The sequence below is a fragment of the Lissotriton helveticus genome, chromosome 4_1, assembly GCF_964261635.1.
Source record: "Lissotriton helveticus chromosome 4_1, aLisHel1.1, whole genome shotgun sequence".
NCBI lineage: Eukaryota > Metazoa > Chordata > Amphibia > Caudata > Salamandridae > Lissotriton > Lissotriton helveticus.
Window position 1 is genome coordinate 212,371,394 of NC_136063.1, and position 23,255 is coordinate 212,394,648.

At 43.8% G+C, this 23,255-nt stretch overlaps 1 protein-coding gene and 1 long non-coding RNA gene across 2 annotated transcripts in view; both read left to right on the top strand.

Moving 5' to 3' along the window:
- Positions 1-23,255, top strand: part of COL22A1 (collagen type XXII alpha 1 chain) — a 1,057,215-nt gene that overhangs the window by 803,940 nt on the left and 230,020 nt on the right. The gene's annotated exons all lie outside the window — the stretch shown is intronic.
- Positions 6,989-22,693, top strand: LOC144828488 (uncharacterized). Its single transcript, XR_013610450.1, has 4 exons — positions 6,989-7,042; positions 11,525-11,578; positions 17,522-17,575; positions 22,639-22,693. It is a non-coding gene; the product is annotated as an uncharacterized LOC144828488 (long non-coding RNA).

The following is a 23,255-nucleotide window of genomic DNA, read 5'->3' on the forward strand; positions in this document are numbered from 1 at the left end:
GGCATTAAATTATGAGCTTGATGGGGCTTCTCCACTCGTGCCCAACTTCCCCGCAGGGGAATTCGTCAAGGTCTCGCCCTGCCACACTATCCAAATCTCAAGTGCCCCCAAAGTATGAGAGCTGGCAGCTGTCTGTGACCATGCAGTGCTGCTGCCTAAGACAAGGGTGGTCTCTCCATGATGGGAGAGAAAAGTCCTGAAGGCGTTATGGCAGTGTGGCATCCCCCAGGTGGCCCTCTGGGCTCCGCAGTCATCTGGCTCAAAGGAATGGGGAGGCCGCGTCGACCCGGTGCTGGTTTCCGGTTGCCATGGCAGCCTGCCTGAGCAGTATTGAGGCTTTCCTGGAGACGGGGCCCCACTGAAGGGGGTTCCAACTGGGCGCCCGGCGCTCTTCCTGCATTCAGGCGCTCTCTCCTCTGGGGCTTTTCCTTGCTGCTGCGGGCCCTCTACCTCGCTGGAGAGGGCTGTGTGGGCACAGCCGGCATGCGCTCCACTGGGGCGCTGAAGTAGGGACACCAATAGAGTACACGTTATGCGCTTTCTGACAACGAAAAAGTGCTCCACATGCTCTAAGCTTGGACAGCACAGCGCTCTTCTTTTCAGCAGAAATAAAAGCGCTCAAGATGCGTTGAACTGCAAACAAAAGTGCTCCTCACCTGCTTTCACTTTTAAGGTGGAAAATACATTGCTCGCCACATGCTGTCTTGAAAAATGTGTTAAAGAACAATATAGTCCTTTCCACGCTCCAGAAAGGAGCAGCAACTGCAGGCCATCCTACTCCACCCACCTCAGGGGCAGCTCTCTTCACACAGCTCCCAGCATTGGAGGCAACATTCTATAAAGGAGACACAGCCTATTCAGGTGCTAGTGAAACACCTCCCACCACTCTAAATGCAGACCAGGTCTATTTAGCCCAGTGATGAGTCACCCAGGCAAGGACTGGCACACCTCAAACCCCATGTGACTGTCTAGAGTGAATGCACATCCACAGCTCCTGTCACTCCAAAACCAGACGGTGAATACACAACCAATCAGAGGACACAGAATGGTAAAACAAGAAAATGCCCACTTTCTAAAAGTTTCATTTTCAAACACTCAATTTAAAAAACACCTTTCCTAAAAGGTGTGTTAATAAATTCTGAGTTCAGAGACTAAACTCAATGTTTCTATCTTGTTCCAATTTAAAGTTACACATGTAAAATGTTACAGTGTAGCTCCAATGATAACCTATGGGACAGACAGCCTTTCAACAGCAAAAAACGAAATACACAGTATATCACTATCAAGGTATGTAAAACACACCAGCACATGTCCTACCTTTTACATGCACTGCACCCTGCCCACCTGAAGGGTGCCTTATGTATAAGATAAGGGAAGGTTAGGGCCTGGCAAGTGGGTGCACTTGCCAGGTTAGCATGGTAGTTCAAAACTGTGTGTGCAGATACTACAGTGGTAGTTCTGAGATGCATTTACAGTACTACAGTGCTACTGGGTGGCACAACCAGTGCTGCAAGCCCACTAGTAACATTTGATTTAGAGGCCCTGGCACACTCGGGCCAGGGCCAGAACTCACCAGTAAATCAAATTTTTGTAACCTTGGATAGCAAATCATTTTCACAATTTACACAGAGAGTATATGCACTTTAGCACTGATCAGCAGTGGTAAAGTGCCCAGAATCCTATAGCCAATGAAAACAGGGTACAGAAAAATAGGAGGCAAAAGTAAAAAAAGTTTGGGGATAAACCTGCAAAAAGGGGGCAGGTCTAACAATCATTAAAAAATGATGATTTGCTGAAAATGTTCAAGTCCTAAATTAGTAGACTAGAGGCATCATGTACAGGCGTAAAGCCTGCAATTCATAAAAACAGAGGGTTTGTTTTACATAACTTTCTCTTACAATGTATTAAAGCCCTTTTATGTTGAAGAAAAGTATTTGTGAATGCTAACTGGGCTTTTGCAAAACCACTGGAAATAGGAGGAGATTGTGAAAGGAGCGTTCCCCCCTCCCCCTGATTTGCAAGTTGAAATATTCTGTACTAATGCTTTAGGACTGCAATTGCAGTCACAAAGCATTGATTAAATACAAAGCCTCAAATGGGGTGCTATCAGATTTGCACTGGGGAAGCTGCCCCCGGATAATTACATGCTTCCCTTACTGTGTTTCCAAACTGGAAAAAAATGTTTTAAAGCAACATTTCTTCTTTTAGTAGACACAGCTGATTTTAAAAAAATGTTTTTCCCATTTGAGAGGGTGGTGGACAGGGCCGGACTGGCTACCGGGCAGTTGTGTGTGCTGCTAAGCAGGGGGATGCTTTCGTTGATGGGGACCTGTGTGTGCAAAACGAAAATCGTTTTGCTTTTTTTTTCAAAGCGCACGCAGGTCCCCATCAACGAAATACGCACAAACCACGGAGAAATCATCCCCCTGCTCGGCAGCACACACAAATGCCCGGTAGCCAGTCCGGCCCTGGTGGTGGACAGGTGTCCCTAGACTGCCACACCCCTGCATTTGCATCCATTACTGAACATGGAGGACTCCAGCCTCGTCAAGTCTTCAGAGAGATGCATGTGAACTGCAGCTCAGCTCGGCTGCAGACATGCAGCCAAAAAGCTCCTTTTTGTGTGCTCAGCTGTCATGCATTGAATGCTGGGCCATATTATCAAGAAAGGGCGATACATTATCGCTGTTATCCCTGCTTTTTTCGGCAGTTTTCTGCCGCTAAAACGGCGATAATTTTTAACGACCTGCTTGATAATATGCCCCGCAGTATTACCCTATGGGACTAGGACTGAGCCAGTTCCCTTCGGGACAAGGGCCTGAGCCAGACCTTCAGCTCGAGCCAGCCTCGAGCTGTACTTGCTTTGCTACCTTACTTGCATAACTTTTATTCTTCTTTTTCACCGGGACCATCATTTAGGGGTGGACTGCGAAATGACACGAGCAGTGAAACATTAGTCGATTTTTTAGAAGTCCCAATATCTAGTAGATAATTAGTCTGTCCAAATGTCTAAGGACCTCCACCTTTTGAAGGAGAACAAAAGTTTATAGTCCTCCCCATTATTTAAATTATTCCTAATCGCAGCCGCGGACGGTAGTGAGAGTACCGGCCGGGCGATGACGTGGGAAGGAGGAGGGGCAGGGTAGTAATGTATGGATTACGGACTTTAACCACATCGATGCTGATGACGGAACCGCTCCGTCATCAGCCGTGGTGGCGCTGTGCTGATGACGGAGCGGTTCCGTCATGGCCCGCCCGACGCCCCTGCGTGGTGCTGATTTCGCGCATGCGCGGTGCTGATTTCGCAACTGCGCGCCGCGTTCTATTGAGCGGGCGGGGCCATGATGGAACCGCTCCGTCATCAGCACAACTCACCCGAGGCTGGTGACGGAGTGGTTCCGTCACCAGCGTATGAGCGTCACGCGCCCCCCGCCCCCATAGCGCTGCAGCGGAATAGCCGCGGCAGCGAAGGAGTTAAAAGGTAAGTAAACATAAAAATAAATAAAACGAATTTCTTTGCACACACTGCATCGCATTTAGTGATGCAGTGTGTGCAACTAAATTCGTTTTTATTTTTTTTATGTTTACTTACCTTTTAAAGTCCGTAATCCATACATTACTACCCCCCACCCTGCCCCTCCCCCCTCCCCACGTCACCGCCCGGCCGGTACTCCCACAACCGGCCGCGGCTGGGACCATTATATGGGTAATAGTAATAACTGTGCTTTACGGTGTTTAGAACTGAAGTTGTAAGACATGCTATACAGAATGATATATATACAAATGACAGCGAGACATGATGATAAAGCGTTAAAAAAGCTAATGAAATAAACTTGGATCTAATGCACTACAAAAAAAAAACATTATAATAATTGTTTACGTCTGACCAGATTCCATCGCTTCCATTGATAGAAAAGAAACTATAAAGCGCAGAATGAATGATTGCGTGACAACTTGCGGTCTACTGTTTGTATGCATTCTTATTTGAAAAACCCAGCCATTTATAGTCCGGATATTACGATTGCTGACGACTGAGTGCCCTCTAGTGTTCATATGCTGCATTAATAGATTTCAGTTGGCCTGCATTTCCAAACTGTGCGCATATCGCCCATCGAGAACACCAGCTGTATTAGTATTAAACCAGCCTTTGCAATGCAATCGTTCTCGCCTTTGGGACCTTATACGTATTTAGCCATGCAGCACATTATCCTGAGTGCTGCACATCTACTGAGCAGTTATCAATTGCACCCCAGCTATGATCCTTTTTGGAGATGAGTTCTTTTCCGATTTGCAACCGACAGATTGCGATGAATTTAAGGACGTCTTATCTGTCACTATTCGGTCCTACTTTTTTTGTTATGGTTTTTAAACACTGTTGAACTTGGTTGTTATATGATCCAGTTCAGTTCTGTATGCGCTTTTTACCAATGGTTGTTGGCTTGAGGCAGCTGTTGAGGTTCTGTAGAACATGCTGTATAACTGTACCTATAAAATACAAATCTGTCGGTTAATACCACTAAAAAGCATTACAAAGCTCTTGTTTCTTGCTGTTCAAGACTCTTTCTTATAGCGTCACACAAGCCCTTCCTTTATTTTTACTCTTCTGCATGTTTTATTCATAAACTCTTCCAAACGCCCTCTCTGGACTCACTGTTAGAAGGTTCAGGGTGATTGATTTTCAAACCACTGAACTTCCACCCTACCTTGATTTTAATGTCTCTTTTCGCAGCTTTCCATAACAACAGCATGGCCTATTGTGTGTTTATTTTAATAGCCTGTGTTAATTATGGCACCATATTTGAGGAGCACTCTGAAGAAGAGGTGCAAATCGCAGCTCCTCCCTTCCCTCTTGAATCATATCACCGCCCCTCCAGTCCGGCTTTTACCTATAGACCCTTTGTTATAAGCTGGTCTGAGTTCTTCACACCTCCCTATCTCCCTGTCTCAACTAGGAACAATCTCTTTTTATCCAAAAACATCACCCCTTCTCCTCCACATCTATGAAGCCACACTCATGCACCCTTCACAGACTGGCAATCACACACAACTGACAGCACTCTCATATTCTTCAGATACTATTGACAGCACTCTCACACTCTTCGAATACTACTCACAGCATGTCACTCTTCTGATATTACTAACAACACTCTCACACTCTTCTAATACTACTGACAGTACTAAAAGCACTCACACTCTTCAGATACTACTGACAGCACACTCACACTCCTCAGATACTATTGACAGCACTCTCAAACTCGTCAGATACTATTGACAGCACTCTCATACTCTACGAATAATACTCACAGCATGCCACTCTTCTGATATTACTAACAACACTCTCACACTCTTCTAATACTACTGATAGCATGCTGTTCTTCTAATACTACTAACTGCACTCATACTCTTTTTTTTCCCAGAGTTTTATATAGTGTGAACTTGACCCGAATCCGAATCGGGCATCAGAGCACTTTACATTACATGATGACACACATTCATTTTTGTTAGGCACGGGGAGATTAAATGATTTGCCCAGAATCACAGGATGTTTTTAGCGTCATTACCGAGACTCGAACCCAGGGCCTCATTTATGAAAAGTGACGCATCGCTGCGTGAAAACAGCAATGCGTCACTTTTCACTGGGCTCTCCCTGCGACTTCATTGATGCGTCATATTTATGATATGACGCATCATGTCGCAAGGAGTTACAGATACGTCAGTATTTCTGACATATCTGTAGGCGCAAAAGTGACGCATTGCTGGAGTGTGTCACAAAAGTGACGCAACTCCAGCAATGTGTCCTTTTTCATGGAGCAAGCCCCATGTGAAAGGGCTTGCGTCAGTCTTACGCCTGCTGTGAGGCAGGCATACGATTTTGACGCATTTGAGTCCTAGAAGTGGCGCAGTGAAATCTTATAGATTTCACTGCGTCACTTCCATGACTCTTTCTTGCGTCAAACCCCCCCCCCCCTTGCATACATTATACCTGGCACAGGTATAATGTGGCGCAGGGGTTTACAAAGTGACGCATCTACCTAGATGCGTCACTTTGTAAATATGGCGCAACAAGGCGCATTTTTTGTGCCACTGGTGCATCACAAAAAGTGACGCACCGGCGGCGTAAAAGTGACGCACGGCCTCATAAATGAGGCCCTTGGTATTTAGTTCCTGGTCACCGACGCCTTATATATTTACTTTGACTGTTGCCTTCCCACTGTTTCTTATTTATATCTCCCGATCCGCTTTCAAATTAGTTTTCTTTTTATTCATTACATTTTCTTCAGTTTTCCAAATTTGTTTGGAAAGTTTCATGATTGATTTGACTCGCATTTCTCAGAGGAAAATCTCTTCACTATTGTCCATAACTAACAGGGGTAAGCCAAAGGTTTCTCATTGAAACTGTATTTACCTAAATTCCCATGAGGTTACTGTATTTGAGGGAAGACAGGTCTACCTGTCTTTAAGTGAAGATGCCAGAATCTCACACATTTCTTTTTTTAATATATTAGAGCAGAGATTCAGCACTAGACCTTGTACAACTTTCTATGGAAAATCATCAACATGTGGTTGACATCAATATTCTTGACCAATTCAGTGTTTCTTGCATTGGATGTTCATGAGCTAGTGTAAATGATGGTTGTAAACTGCTTCTGGGAATGAGGTGCTTATGCTCCATCCAAGTGTATGTCTAGGATTTGTGCACAATTTAGAAAGAAATGTTCTGCATGTGAATTTACAAAATTATTGAACAAGTATATCTCCCAAATGCAGTAAGCCATTCAAATCACTCTGGACCTTTGTGACTTGGTCACCTGTTCATTAGCCAGACAATAGTCTTATAATTATAATGTAAATGTGATCTCCTAATTAGAATTCAATAACAAATCCATTGCTCTGTTAACTCATGTTAATAGTTTTGTTGCATCTTGTAAAGTGAAGGAGGCAGGAAAAGCGGTGACTGGTATGAAATAACATATTCAATTTCTTACAGGGTTTGCCTGGACCAGCAGGTGTTGCCGGCCCCCCTGGACCCACAGGACCACCAGTAAGAACAAATTGTTGTCTAATGTAAATGAAGAACAAATAACATAAATGGTGCTCGAAAACCTTGAGTTAATTTAAATTACTCAATATTCATGATAAAAGACTCAACCCGATTTAATATAAGTTACAAATATAATTGTTGTAAAGTGAATAAAGTGTGTGAGAAGTTCTAAAGTTCCACTTGTGAGTAGGAGTGGGGGAATATACTGTTCCGCCTGTGGAATTCACAGAATTTTGGAAAATCAGTGTCACAAGAGTAACGCAGAGTTCTAGCCAAATTCCGCCAATCACTGCTTGGTAGAATTTCTTCTCGCATACAGTTCCACAAAGGTAAGTTGGCTAGTGAGAGGGAGTTTGGCGTCCCCTAGCACGATTTCCAGTTGCTAGGAGGACATTTGGTGAGATTTTTATGCAGACGGGTGTCACCGTTCACTGTCAGAAGGCTGCGGCTTGAGTAGAAAATCTGCTTGAGTGGCAGCAAAAACAACCTGAGTAGTTGCGCCCTCTGGCAGACTGCAAGATGCTGTTTGCAACACAATACTAGCACTAAATCACAGAGAAAGCAGTGCGCCTTTCCCGTTGGCAGAACTGCCCTGAATATCGCAGATTTTTTATGTAACTCTGCGGAATTCCATAGAGTCAAATTCCATGAGTTCTGCCTACCCCTACTTGTGCTGTGCAAAACCAATGGTGGACGGAATGCTGAATAAATCATACATTCACTCCCAGTCAAGAGATCTGGGTTACATCCATTGTACTTTTTCTCACCATGCCACCCCAGTTTAGACCCAGCTATATGGAAATCAGTCTTGACCCTGCTCCTCATTGGAACAGTCCAGCTCGAACTGCCAGGCCAGGTGATCCCTGGACCAGAAACAAGCATCCTACAACCGGTTTTGGGGTATTAACCCTCATCAGCCAGGATAGCTTGAATCCAGTGGCACAGTGAGCCCGGGACCCATACCTGGTAATAACCATCCCGTGTTGGGTGAAAAGTGATACGCAAAACAAGTGATGGGCGGAATGCTGAATACATCATAGAGCTGGGTTAAATCCATCATTCTTTTACTCACCAGGCCACCAAAGTTTAAATCCAATGATGGCAAACAGTCACAAGCTTTTCAAGGAGGTAAGTGAGAGGGTACAACAGATCAAGAGCACCCAGCAGCAAAAGAACATGATTGTCCAACCCAGTATGTCTCTTAGTGCATAGGGACACAGAGGGGCTTTTTTATCATGCAGTATTTATTAATAAACAATAAATTGTAAAGCAACATATTTTCTGAGAATATAGTTCAAGTGCACACAAAATAAGTGACAGCAGGCGTGACGTGACGGGTGAAGATGACTTTGAAAATATATACATCGCGTTGACAACAAAAGATAGAGACTCCTGCGTGTAGTTTAAACAATTAACAGGAGTCTCTTGTTTTAAATGAGTCGACGACGTTCCGATCTCACTGGTTTGAGATCATCATCAGGACAAAAGTTGTGAGCCTGAAGAATCTATAAGAAAACGGTAGAAAGAAATGTATTGAAACCAGTCCCTGATTCATTAGTTACAGAACAATAATGTTGAACTAGTGCTCCCAGTTGGTAAGAACAAATACCAATGAGTTGATTTATTCAACAATTAAAGTCATCAATTAAAGTCACTTAAGGTATTAATTAAAAGAAGGAGACACAGTGACAGTAATTCAAGCATTATCCTAGCGCTTACACATTAATGAGTGAATCATCAAAAGTAACAAGTGAACATGAATTCAGTTCAGAGGAGAAGATAAATTACCTCGAAGTCTCACATTACTCCATGTTGAATAAAGGTACAGGGTTAAAGTAAAAAATAGCAGACAGTATATGCCGAAAGAAGAAGAAATTTGAAAAACGGTAAGTAGACTGTGCTAAGTTGACAACGACAGGCTCTATGAGTAGAGGAAGGAGCTACTTACTAGGCAGCCAGAGTGAAGCTGGTGCGTGGAAGCGAGTGGTAGGACTCCGGAAGGAAGCCGGTGCTTGCCAATACCCCAAGAAATGGGGCGCTTTTAGGAAAGGATACCCGAGCGAGGCGGGGCATAAGGAAAAATTGTGCCACTACTTGAAGTCAAACAGGAACAAGGCACTTAATTAATATACAGACGGCTGCGACAAGGTGGCCAGTAGCCAGGGGCATTGATTGGCAGGTGCGCTGTTAATAAAGAAACAGAATCGTGAGAGAGCAGGGCATGTCAAGGTGCCTCTACCATGAGTGAATAACCATAGGGCAACTTACTGAAGTAAATTACTAGTAGTCAATGTAGAAGGCACGATATCCAGTTATCGACCGTAACGAGGGAAGACAAATTGTCACTGCACAGTTGGTGTGTCCATGGTAACCCTATAAAGAGCACAGGTATGGGACATTAGATGCTAAGCAGAACCGTAGGTATGCAGTTAAAGTAAAAAGTCATGCCCCGTTACATACTTCATTTTCAAAAGACCATGTGAGTCAGTCTGTGTCGGGTACGATGGGCAGCTGCTCCGTCTTTATTTCTCCTTCACTTGAAGGTTGTTGGAATCGGGTCCAATCGGAACTAATGTAGTGCCATTCCATGCCGCGACAATGCAGATCCGAGGACATCCCTGCTTTGTTCGATGCATACGCTGGACCCGACTGCGAGGTTTGATGATGACGCAGGGCCTGCTTCATGAGGGGTTTGACGCCAATGCAGTATCCAACTGCGAGGCTTGACGACGATGCTTCAACTGTGTGAATCAGAACCAACGCATCGGGTATTCGATGCAAATGCTTGATCCATCCAAGGTACTTTTTAGAGCAGGCTTTACATGGGTCCTGCATGTCTTCTGGAATTTGCGTAGTCGCGCTACGCAAACCTCCGCGAAACGGTAAAAAATCTCTGCGAGCACGCAAAAGTTCCGCGAACATGCGGAATTGCTTGTTCTGCCCGTTAGCGATGATTTTTGCCTGTTCTCAAACGCTGTTTGTGTGCTCAGGGAGAAATATCTTGCGAATGTGCATTTTGAAAGCGCAAACAAGCAAAAATTCCGCGAAGTCGGAGATCGTGGAATTTTGGGTAATTCTATGTTCTCCGCGAAACCCGAAATTGCCCAAATTCCGCAAATTCTGCGAGCGGAACAGAATTTTCCGTACAGGCCTAGTTTTAAACCATGCACCAATACCAACTATCAAGTCACTTCCAAATGTAGAAGAGGGAGGTTTAATACATCCCATATTCAATCAATCAATCAATTAATCAAGGCATTTATAGAGCGCACTACTCACCCAGAGGGTCTCAAGGCGCTGGGGGGGGGTGCCGCTACTGCTCGAACAGCCAGGACTTGAGCTTCTACCTGAAGGAGAGGTGGTCTTGGGTCAGGCGGAGGTCGGTAGTGAGGGTGTTCCAGGTCTTGGCGGCCAGGTAGGAGAAGGACCTTCCTCCTGTTGTCGCTCTTCGGATGCGAGGGACGGCGGCGAGGGCGTGGTTGGTCGATCGGAGGTGGCGTTTGGGAGCGTAGAAGTTGAGGCGGTTGTTGAGGTAGCTCGGGCCTTGGTCGTGTAGGGCTTTGTGTGCGTGGGTGAGGAGACGGAAGGTGATTCTCTTGTTGACGGGGAGCCAGTGCAGGTCTCTCAGATGTCCGGAGATGTGGCTGCGTCGGGGGATGTCGAGGATGAGTCTGGCTGAGGCGTTCTGGATCCGTTGGAGTCTCTTCTGGAGCTTGGCGGTGGTTCCGGCGTAGAGGGCGTTGCCGTAGTCTAGTCAGCTGGCGACGAGGGCCTGGGTGACCGTCTTCCTGGTCTCGGTGGGGATCCACCGGAAGATCTTCCGTAGCATGCGCAGGATGTTGAAACAGGACGCGGAGACGGCGTTGACTTGTCTGGTCATGGAGAGGGAGGAGTCCAGGATGAAGCCCAGGTTGCGTGCGTGGTCTGTCGGTTTGGGTGCGGTGCCCAGGGCGGGGGGCCACCAGGAGTCGTCCCAGGCGGAGGGCGAGGAGCCCAGGATGAGGACTTTCGTCTTGTCTGAGTTCAGTTTCAGGCGGCTGGTCGTCATCCACTCGGCTACGTCTTTCATCCCTTCGTGGAGGTTGGTTCTGGCGGCGGCGGGGTCGTTGGTCAGGGAGAGGATCAGCTGGGTGTCGTCGGCGTAGGAGACGATGTTGAGGTTGTGCTGGCGTGCGATGGCCGCAAGGGGGCTCATGTAGACGTTGAAGAGGGTGGGGCTGAGCGAGGAGCCCTGAGGAACGCCGCAGATGACTTCCGTGGCTGCAGATCTGAACGGTGGTAGGCGGACTCTCTGTGTCCTTCCAGCGAGGAAGGAGATGATCCACTCCAGTGCCTTCTCCTGGATATTCCTGGATATTCGCTTTAACATGGACGAATCAGACCATGTATACCCACAGGGAAAAGTAAAGAAACATTTGTATATATTATTTTGTGTTAATCTTAAGAAATTGCATATTCTTAAATGATTTTCATTTTTTTTAGGGTCTGCCTGGTGAGCTTGGATTTACTGGCAAACCAGGGCTGAATGGTGAACAGGTATGTATTCTATATCATGTGTTTGAGAATGCCTATATCTTAATGACACTCGCGGGTGGGTTATGATTTTCTTTTTACAAAGATGATGAAAACTCAACTTTTCTAATCATTTCCAAGGTACGCAAGACTTGAGGACTTCATTTATCTTAATGGCATTTAGTCAGTTCAGGTGTTGATGATGGTGACGATGATGAATATTGTGATAATGATGATTGTCCTGATGGTGATTATGGAGATGATGATGAATATTGTGATGATGATGATGATGATGATGATGACTGTCCTGATGGTGATTATGGAGATGATGATGTTGATAATCATGCACTTGTGCATGTGGTTATAAGGAGTATAAACAGTAAGGAATTGGAAAGAGCTTTAAGTGATGGAGGATTCATACTGTTGACTGTAGGAGAAGCCTTTCCTTATGCCACACTCAAGCAAACTTTGGTTGTGTGGACTTACCTTAAGGAAAGCATGAAAGCAGTATTTTTTCCGATCTGAGCATACAGTCTTGTTTTCCAGTGGGATTCAGAAAGGTGATGCGGCCCCAGAGCCCACTGACAGCAAGTCTGAATGAGAAGACTGGCCTGATGTAAACCAGTAACTTGTACATTATATTCTCCTGCTCAACCCACAGGTGTGCATGACTAATAATTTAAGCTTACGCTTCCACTAGAGCAACTTCAACTACACACTGATGTTCTGCCAAGCGGGACTCTAAAACAATTTTTCAGGACAGTCGCAATGGATTTTTGAGGCTCTTCCTGCAAGAAGAGACATTTGGAAAGAGTTCCTCTGCTCATACTCAGCGAATCACGAATAATATTTTGCATTCTCAGTTCCTGCCTAGAGTTGAGGATAGACCCAATAATATTACCATCTCATAGAAAGCTTGATGATCAATGCTTTCATGGACGTCGTTTCGGGGTCGCCAAGGGTCACAACTGAGAACATTGGCTTAGGTCTTACCCCTGCTGGCACTACCTTTGTGAACCCTGGCCTCAGAGGTGGGAACATCAATGCCTGGAAGACACAGGCTGCTCGTTCTCATGGACGTTGGTTGGGAATCCACTTTCCTTGTTTTATATCAATGTTTTATTACACTAATGGTGAACACTGCAGCATCATTCACAATTAGTGTATCAAAGAATGGAGTACAATTAGCTGGTATGTGACCCTTCCTTGGCAGCTGAGGAGAGGGAAACACGCTTTTAAATGTATGTTCTGTGCATGCTTATGGGTGAGAGTGTGTTTATGTGGGAGAGAGTGTGTGTATGTGTGTAAGTGTAAGCATGTGCATGTTAGTGAGACTAAAGGTCAAATGGCATGTGAAGTCACTTCCTCTGCCCTTGGCATTTGAATGAAATGACGTTCATGGCTGATATGATTTGATAATGCATTTACACAGCACAAACTATACAGCCTATCTCTTGGTTTTAAGGTGCCATGTTCATGTTACTTAAAGTTCTTCATTGCATCATAATTCATAGATCTTTTACAGAGAGGGGCTCAGAAGCAAATAACTTTCTCATCACCCAGACGGCTGCATTCACAATCTTTCCCAGCTCTTTCATATCGATGTATATACAGACATTTTAGGGATGCATATCTCTGCCATCCCCAATACAGGACCAGCCCAATATTAAAAATGTACCAATGTCGAGGTCGGGAGAGGTCATGAGCTGGAAGGGGAGGCTCATCAGCCCAGTCAAGGGGGCTAGTGAGGCATTGAGCCAGAGCCCGGGGTCCCTGGAGCTCCAGGCACATAATACCTATCAAAAAGACAATCTGGTGCTCAAGAGCAGTGCTAGTAATCACAGGAGGCAAGCAAGGCGTTGAGCTGCGAACCTTAAATGATGTCTTTGAGTCTAATGCTGACTAGTAGTGTGTGCTAGAAACGCAGTATTAGGCAACACACATAAGGCCTGATTCTGATGCGGGTTGGAAAGCTTCCCAACTAAATCGGTTTGGAAATGGTTTCCGACCCACTCCGATCGGGAGAGTCCAACCGATGGAGTAGGATGCATCCGGATGCTTCCAGATCCGATTTGGTTGGACTCCCATTGACTTCAATGGGAGCATATGTTCCTAACCGCACCAGAATCGGGCCCCAGGTGGGAATGCTTTCCTAACTGCATCAGAATCAGGCCCTAAATAATGTTCAATGAATCGCTGCCCAGTCAGTGCTTTTTTCAAAAAAAGTAAAAAGTACTATATTGCGTGATCAACTAAATATTACAATTTAAATTACGTATATGTAAGTTATCATGCAAAATTATAAATTAGAACCTCTCTTAAAGGGCCCTTGCAGACTAACCAATGTGCAAATCACATCCTCTCAAGAAATTAATGGCATGCAAGAAATCCTTTAAATGTAGTCTTTTTTAATCATATCTGAAGTACCTTGAGCCAATGTGTAGCCCAGTACGCCCTAATCCTAAAACAGGAATATTTCTATACAGGCCTGCTGAAAAAACACAAACACTTTCTACATTCAAAAGTTATGCCTACAGTTTTTTCCATAGCATATTGCCCGGATCTTCATATCAGACAATTCACGTACCTAAACTTCTAAACTATGACCATGAGGTCTCTACCTATAGAAAGACTTGAAACACATTTTCAGGTCTACTAAAAACACATCTCTGCATTGTTTCCAAAGTTGTCTGGAAAACTTTCCTGACTCTAGAACACAAGAGGGCAGTTTCACAAAGATCTTGTAACCGTCGGTGCTGTTTGACTAGCTCATTGTGGTTGCCCAGCCCTTCAAGGGCACCTTTATTCTCCTTCCTTGCAGACGCAGTGTTTTCAGCTTTTTCCCTCGTTTTGGGTCCAGGCTCGGACTAGCTGTAGCGGGCACCGGGCAATCCCCCGGTGCGCCGCACGGGTGGGGGCCAGTTTTGGGCCCCTGGGGGCCGATTTTGTTACAGGGCCGTTTTTGCAGCACCCCCAAACCAGGAGTCTCTTTACACTCAGAATTCAATAAGAAATTTCCGAACGCATTATCAGAGCCTGTAGAATGAATACTGCTACCTCAGTAGCAGCAGCTTAGATGCAGCATCCTGATTTCTCCTTCTATCTTGCCTTGTTGGACGCCTGACCCACGGTTCCTCAGCAGCACCCATAATGTCCTGTAGGGGTGACCACTTTCCTTTCCAGCATTCTCTAGCTACCCAGCCCTTGGGCCACTTGCAGAGTGATTGTGCACAATGATAAGAGTCATCAGAGTGGACTTCTAGGGCATCACAACACAGAAGGAGCCGAGGTATCACGTTCTAGAGCTTCTCTAGAACTTTGAAACTTTGAGTCGATGGTACTTTTTCTCAGCATGATAGCGTGGGGGGGAGAATTCGTTAGAAGGTCAACATTTTTAATTCCAATTCCTGACACTCTCAAGAATCACAGACTGCCAATTTAGGTTAGTTGGTTTATTACAAAGCCAGAAATAACTGGACGTACAGACACCTCAAAATGAGAGTGTAGAAATACATTGGAACTACTACAAAGTCAAACCCACGAACTGAATTAAGGCAGTGCAACATGCACAAGATGATTAGTTCGAGAAACAGGATACAAAAGATTAGGGAAGAAATGGCCAAGTTCCCCTGCATCAAAAGTTTTTGGGAATGAAGCATTAATCTGTCCCTACACTAACACTAGCATGACATCCCTAAATAAGCATTTTCAAGGAAAAGTAAGTTAAGCTGTCAGCCTGTGAGGTCTTCCTTAGAAGTCTCCCCACACCCTTTGGGTCAGGTAGCATGATGCTATGAAGCTCGTTTTAGGATGCTCTCTCTTTCTCGAGGCAGAGAAGAAGTGTGTGGCTCTTTCCCTAGTTACGATACTTCAAAAGCACAGGTGACTACCCAAGATCCTTCACGAGTCATACCATTTGGTCAGGCCGCATCCTCATAGAGCTTTTCCATTGGGCAGCGATGCTCCTGAACAGCAGTGAGATGACCTTGATTCCCAGGCTCTCCCTGATAAGAAAGTACAACAGTTCTCCATTATCAGTATCAACTCTCAATGTATCCCCTTCTCTCCTTACCTAACTCTTAAAACAAAGACATTATTCTAACTAATGGATGATTCTTCCACCTGCAAAGAAATGTAAGAAAGAACAGATTTAACGTGTACATGAAATTTAATTATTAATTCTATAGCGAGAGTTTCCAGGGAAAGTGCATTTCTGGGAATCCTTCACGTATTAACCATAATGACCTAAATACATCACATTCTTGTTTTCATGTTACGAAATTATAACACTTAGGTTAACATAATAAAGAATATATATGGATGCAGCCTACACATGTGATTATAATGCTCCCCTACAATAGAAAATGGATTTTTGCGCTACATCAGGATCCACCCCTTTCAGGATCCCCAGAAAATACACTCTTCTCTGTGCCTTGGGGTAGGGGGGTAGGTCTGAGAAGCCCTTCAAAATATCCACAAATTATGTGTCGAGTGGATGCACATCGCCAAACTCTAGAATGGGTTTGTTAGTTACGCCAGTCTTTCTGTGTTCCTCCATGTCCTTCTCAACTTTCTGAACTGATGCAGCATCTTCAGAAGGGTGGTGATGCTTCCTGCGATTGGTGATGCACAAGCTCAACCTAGTAGTGCCACTTCACACCTTCACCTCAAACTGACGCTAAAAGGATCAAGCCCACTGCCAGTTCCACCCCCAAGCTGCACTCTGGGTAGAATTACAAATGACAACTACATCAAAAACCGAGGCAGTCTCCTCCTGAGCTAATATCTATCTGTCTACCCTGAACTACCTGTTCCTGCCAAAACTTTTCAAAGAGAACATTATTTGAAAACAGACACAGGAGATTATTCCCTTCCATTGTCCACTCCTGGAAGCACACCATACCCCTGATTAGTAAGCTGGAGATTATGGAGATTCAACCCCCACCCTTCCTTCAGCAGGAGATGCTCAGTGTTCCTGGGAATTAACCTATTGTCTTTTAGGGCAGCGATGCAGCAAAGTATTTAACTCACTCTGCTGGGCTTCTAAGAGCATGCATCTCTTTAAGGGCTGGCTCAGCTAAGTATGTAAAACTATAACACATGTTAAGGAGTCTAGATATGTGTAGACTCATATTTACATTTCAGGGTTCATAATTTATTTACAAAGTTGCACTGCAGAACCTTTTATCTTTTTCTTATCTATAGTTCCACTTTAATCACACTTTAACCTATAGAGTGCATAAAGAAGACAATGTGCATGATACACTTCACCCAAGAGTAATGATCTAGTTGTTCTCAATCTTCAATTAAATCCTAGTAGTTTTAACTAACCCCCATCTGCCACAGTATTAACTGTGGCAGATGGCTGACTGATTCAGATACACTTTTACTCATTCAGCCTGCATGCGTAAGTCCATACTTGTTAGATCCAAATGAAGGTTTCAGCTCAACACCATTTTACCAAGTGTAATACAGTGGATAAAACTGTATTAGCGTGTCCCACGCTACTGATGGATTTTAAAAAAAGAGGTAAAAAAGAAACTCTGGCTGATATTTACAAATTGAATCTGCTCCATAAAGGTTTTCAAACAACATTTAAATATGAACTCAGGGAATGGTAAATTGATTGCTACAGATACTAAGATGGACTGTGTGGCAATTCATAGTTGTTATCCACACACAAACACTGGTCAATTTAGATGGCATGATGAATCTTCTTTCGGATACTAAATAAAGTTTAGAGAATACATTTGGTCAACTGGTGAGTATAGTTCAATACAATCTAGTCCATAATAAACTAATTATGACCCAGGTCGAAATTGGTAGAGTATGGGAAAATCATTTCAATCCGAGTAAAAGAATAACATCACATAATTACTACTTGGAATCACTCTTTTTCATATGAGACTACATGAAGTAAATACTCATCTTCAATTATTTATTTCAAAATATGTTTCCTATATTTAGGGCCCCCCAGGCAAAGATGGACAGTCTGGACTACCTGGAATTCAAGGGTTAAAGGTAAGTTGAATTGCTTAACATGATTTTGTTAGATAATTATGCTTGATGTTAAAATGGTTGCTTTTTTTATATATATGATTTAAGATCAAAAACAATATATGGCTTATCTCTAAAAAGATAGGAACAACTAGTGGATCCTGCAAGTTCCCTTTATATACATCACATACCTTTACCTAGTAGATCATAATGTATTAGATGTATTAAGTCTTCTCTTTTTACTCCAGTTTTTGGGTCGAGCATTCGAGGCCTCTTGTATATACTTCATATACTTATATGTGTGTGTACTATGTGGGCTCTGGAGATCAGTCCTAGGAGTTGTCTGCTTCCGCTTAGGGGCTTTTTTTCTGTTCAACTGCCTCTATTTAACTGTCTTAATAGTAACCGACCAGCAGAGGTCAGTAAAATGCCAGATTCAGTATAGCATTCTCTAGATTCCAGTCCATAGAAATTGTCTTCTGCGAGCCACGTAGACAATAATATTTTTTTCAAATCTTGTATTTTCAGTGGTATGACCACCGAAGGCCCTGATTTTATATTAAAAACAGAGCTTTGGACTATGCCATTGGCCGCTGAAATGAAATATTTCTCTCAATGTGTTCCCATACCTGGCGTGTCACGCAGTTTGGTGCTTACTTTCCCTCCATGTTAAAGAACAGTGCATGTTTCAGCACCCTGGCTAATGTGATGCATAGCTTAATACATATAAGGTCCCAGAGGCGAGACCGATTGCATTGCAAATGCTTTTTTTTATGTTGGCTGTGTATCTGCATTCAAGTAATCTGATAAAGTGAAAAAATGGGTAGAAGGAAAAATCTATTTATGGTGAAATTAAATTAGTTTTTAGTGCTCTGTGTTCAGAATATGCTTTAGGGCCATTTAGATGTAGGTAAGCATATTGAATATTAGGAGGTGTCTGCTGCCTTGTTCCCTGCACAAAGATTTTTTCTGATCTGGACTGGCAGTTTTCTATAAAGAAAGTCTGTTAAGATTATTTTAGCTGTTTATTTATTGTCTAACAAAGTAATATTAAGTCTTTTACCATATCCTTACAGCGAGGCACATGCCTGCCAGACTACACCCCACCACATTTAGAGATCTCTGCCAGGAAAGTGGGCATTTCTGTGCCTGCAGAGGAGCTGCTGTCACACCAGCTCCTGTGACTGCACTGTGGAGTTTCTCCGTGGCACCATGTTCAATACACCTCCACAGAAAAGTAGTTTTTTTCATTTTACAAACGCAATCGCATGAAGCAGATGCTTGATTTTGTAAAACAAGATATGTGTCCCTTACATGCTTGGTTTTATCTGCATGGGGAACATTTTTGTGTTTTTTCTGCTCAGGACTGGCAGGCATTCCATGGCGGTTCAACGTTTGAAAAAAAGTATGTCAGAAAGTTTGTCCTAAATAATAGGATGGACATTCTGAGGCACTTAGCCTGAACGGCCAATGTCCTTTGGGTTGTCAATCTAAGATTTACATGGGCAGGCCAGTGTAGGCTCCGCTCGCAAAAATGTGGCTGTTAGTCCAACTTTAGACACAGCGGCAAACTGGGAATTTGACCAACATTGTAGCCCACCACATTTGCAGCAGAACACCCTTTCCACCAAACTTTAAATAAGGCCCTTAATCCACCTTTTCTGTGTTTCCAAGAGTTGTCAGGAAAACAATTGTTTCCTCAGAGATAAGTCCAAAGGAGTATAGCCCCTTAGGATAGTCCAGGCTCACAGGAGTGAGGAGGTTCTGAAACTGTGAGGAGGTTCTGAAACTGTAAGGAGCAGAAAACAAATACGCAAGCACTGCTGCTATCCCCTGACTCTATTCACCCTTGTGCAAAGACACTATATGGTTCTATAACACAGACTTGAAAAATGCAGAGAGCACCAAAGCTGCAGCGTAATCACTTGAAAACATACACAAGGCAAATCATAAACATTATTACCGGTAATGAGTAAAGATCACAGAAAACGCAAAGATCTAAATGTAGTTGTCTGTAACATGTTTTGACTGTTGCTATTTGTAAAGAAATGCCTCTTTTTGCATGATCACTCCCAAAGTTTTAGACTGATGCTGCTGGTTTTCTGACTCTGAGAGTGCCCTGATGCCTGCTAATCAGACCTCAGTGCCAGTGCAATTGTCTAACTTTGCCTATTTATAAGTCCCTAGTATATGGTACCAGGGGTACCTAGGAACTGTAAGTTCAAGTATCCCACAAGGTCCAACACTTCTGGCACCCTGGTTGTGACAATGTGAAAACGTCTCTCCCAGCTCGCCATTGCAGACTGGCAGAGCAGTTTTAAACTGCTAGCTCGATTTTGCCATTTAGACTAATGGCACATCCCAAACCCCTCACTTTAATATATATGTCACCACTATAACAGGCCTATGGAGTTCTAAAGTAGAGTGCTGAAAGACAAAGGTAGGGCATATATTTTTATATGTCCTAATGGTGAAACACCCAAATTGTCACTTTTAGTGTGAAAAGGCTGGTAGCTTCATTGACGAGTGCAAGGTTACACACTGACAACCCAGCTGGGTTAACTTCAGAATGGGATTACTAAAACTGGTACTTTAAGATTTTAAAATGATGATTGCATTAAACCCAACTTGATGCCAAGGTAATATTTAATGTAACTGTGGCCTTAATGCAATTTTAAGAAAGTTGCAACTCTGTTACCCAAGTGTTCCAGTGGCCATTGTCAGATGCTGGCCAAGAGACAGCTTTCCTGCGACCTGGGAAGAGGTTTGAATGACTCCCAGCAGCAGGAACAATGAAGACCTGCCATTGGAAGAGGTGTCATCTCTCTCTGGCAGGAAACCACGCAGAGTGTGAGCTCAAAAGCAAGCTTTCAAGGGGAACCCGCCTTTGAAGGGCAAATGTTGGACACACATGAGAAGAGCTTCCCCTTTGATGAGGGAGAGAGGCTAGCATCAGGGCCAGAGAGGGGAGACCAGTTGCCAGACCATTTTTATGTGGGCCTGTAGCGTTTAGGAAGCCACACCTCTAGGGTGGGCTACCAACCACCACACACCAATAGAAGGTTTCAGTCATCATGAGAGTTCGCAGATTAGTACACTCTTTGATACCTAGATGCCACACATTGCAGGATATCATGATAAGGCAGGGAAGAACAGGAAAACGCATTGGCTAGTAACTGCTACCTCCCCTGAGAGGCACTTTCTGGGCATAAATATGGAAGCCCTGTCTCCTAGACCTCAGATCACATCTGGACTGGAGAGAGGACCAAATAGGAATTGCTCTGCTGTCCCCAGGCCCAACCAAGAGAAGCTGCACCAGCTGCAAATACTGATCCTTGGACTGGCAAAGAGAGTACGGTGCCTGTTGCCAGGCTCTTGGAAAAGTCACTCCCAAGCCCCAGACAGAAGAGGTGAACTCCAAGAGGCAACTGACCGACTTCCTGTTAAAGCACCAGGGCCACAAAAGCTGATGAACCTCGTTCAGACCAGTCAGTACCCACAATCACCTGATCACCACTGACTGCCTATGTGGAGCTCGGGAGACCAAGCACTGATGCTGCTGGACCCAGAAGAGATGTGGGGGTGCAGTTTGGTCACCCAAGATGGACACTAGCCCTTACCAAAGGGAGCCACTGGTCTTGCTGTGGCTGAAGACCAGTTGTTCAGCGGCAAATGAACTTTTTCTGTATCAAAGATGACTTCGAGGGACATTGTCCCCTGTGGCCAAAGTCGACCCACTTGGACCTTAGGTTGAGAAGTAGCCTGAGGAAGACCTCCGGCAACCGCACAGCATCCTCCGCATCTTACAGTATCTTCAACATCCTGTATCCATTGCATCAGGACCACTCCATTTCTGTCTATGGGGGTTCACACATAGAACCTGGAACTGGACTAGAGACTTCTTTTGTGGCAAGGTAACTGCCCTACAACTACTTTTTCGCCCCCCAGGCCTCCCCTTGTCGGAGTTGGTCACCCAATGCAGAAGACACTTATGCCTCATTTATTTCATCTGGTAATTAGAGGGGGATGCAGTAGATGTATGTATCAGTTCAAACTAGAATCTCCATAGCTGTCACCAGCCAGTATGTATTCATATATTTTGGCACAATTCTTTTTGAAAAACCTGATTTGACAAAAATCATCTAGCCACGTTTAGATTTATCTTTTGCAATTCCAGAGTATTCATTAATTAATTAAGAATATTACATAGTGCCAAACTGACTGTTAACTTGGTCTTCATGTACACTGAAAAGATTAACAATTGTCTTGGTGCTAAGGGATTCCATGCAAGCACTCAGACAATTGTATATGTAGATCAGGAATCCCTACTAACCAATAACAAGTAGAGAAAAAGATAATGCAAAAGCACAGCTTAAGGGTCGAGTATGAGGGTTTTGTTCACACTTGATTTAGTAGGAAAGATAAGAAAGAAGGGACATCATTAGACTCAGAAGAACTTGACTGCAGAGACCCACAATGCATGTGCCTAGGAACACAGTGCATACTTTTTGCTAAAAAAAACGAAATGTAGATTATATTAAAACGCAACCAGAAGATGTCAATGTGATATACGTTTTCTACTTAAAATATTGAATACAAGCTATATGGAATATTTACATGTTTTTAAGGCTCAAAGTAGACCAGCAAATGTATCTTGGCACCTTATTAGAGATCATTATAGTTTAATAAATTGATTAAAGTCTGGATTGTGTTTCCATATGAAAGCGATGGCAGCTGTCCTCCCAATCCTGTCCGTAAAATGGACTTTTTCCTACCTGTCTTTCCTACTGGCTGAATGTTGACCAAATGAGACACACGTTGCTGTCTAAGGTGCTGTCCTCCGATTCCTTCCTAACTGATTTTCACTCAGTCGATTTTACTGTAGATCTCAAAAGCCATTTTCCTAAAGATGTTTAGAATCGAGATAATGTGTGGTATGGAAGAGTGCTCCTTTCAAGCTCATGCTATTAGTAAATAGGGAGACACATACCACAGGAACACATACAGAGCCTATGTATATGTACACTGTTTCCAGCTGCTTGTGAATCAGCTCTGTATTGTAAGTTATGTATTTCTTGTTTCCACAGGGTGATAAAGGAGTACGGGGAGATGATGGGTTTCCTGGAAAAATCGGACCCAGGGTGAGATATTCACTTGATAGATCAACACGTGTTTGTGTTTTGAATGATGACTGTGATGAAAGATTTTCCAATATGCAACACTGTACTTGGCTGCCCCTATTCGGCTGCTTGCATTTCCTGTGGGCACTTTTTCAAACTCTGTGATTTAACCAGTCGGACTGCTGAGCTTTTAAATGTAAAGTATTTGTTATGATTATAATAATGTTAGTAGATATTTTTTCAGTTCTGCTATCAGTCATTGTTTATAAAGATATTGTTACCATAGGATATTAATGACAATTGCCCCAAATACTTTAAATACTGTAAGGTTATGCATTGCCCAGGTGAAAGGGCTTGTAATGTAACTCCCTGAGTGGCCATTGTAGGAAACATAGAGGATAAATGACATTTGGTAGCTTCTTGTGTATGGCTGTCATTTCAGTGCAAAGGCTCTCATTGATGGGAGCTTATACTCAAATCTTAGGGGCCTCATTTATGAGGCCTTGCGTCAGTTTTGCGCTTCCGATGCGTCACTTTTTTTTGTGATGCATCAGCGGCGTAAAACATGCCTCCTGTTGCGCACT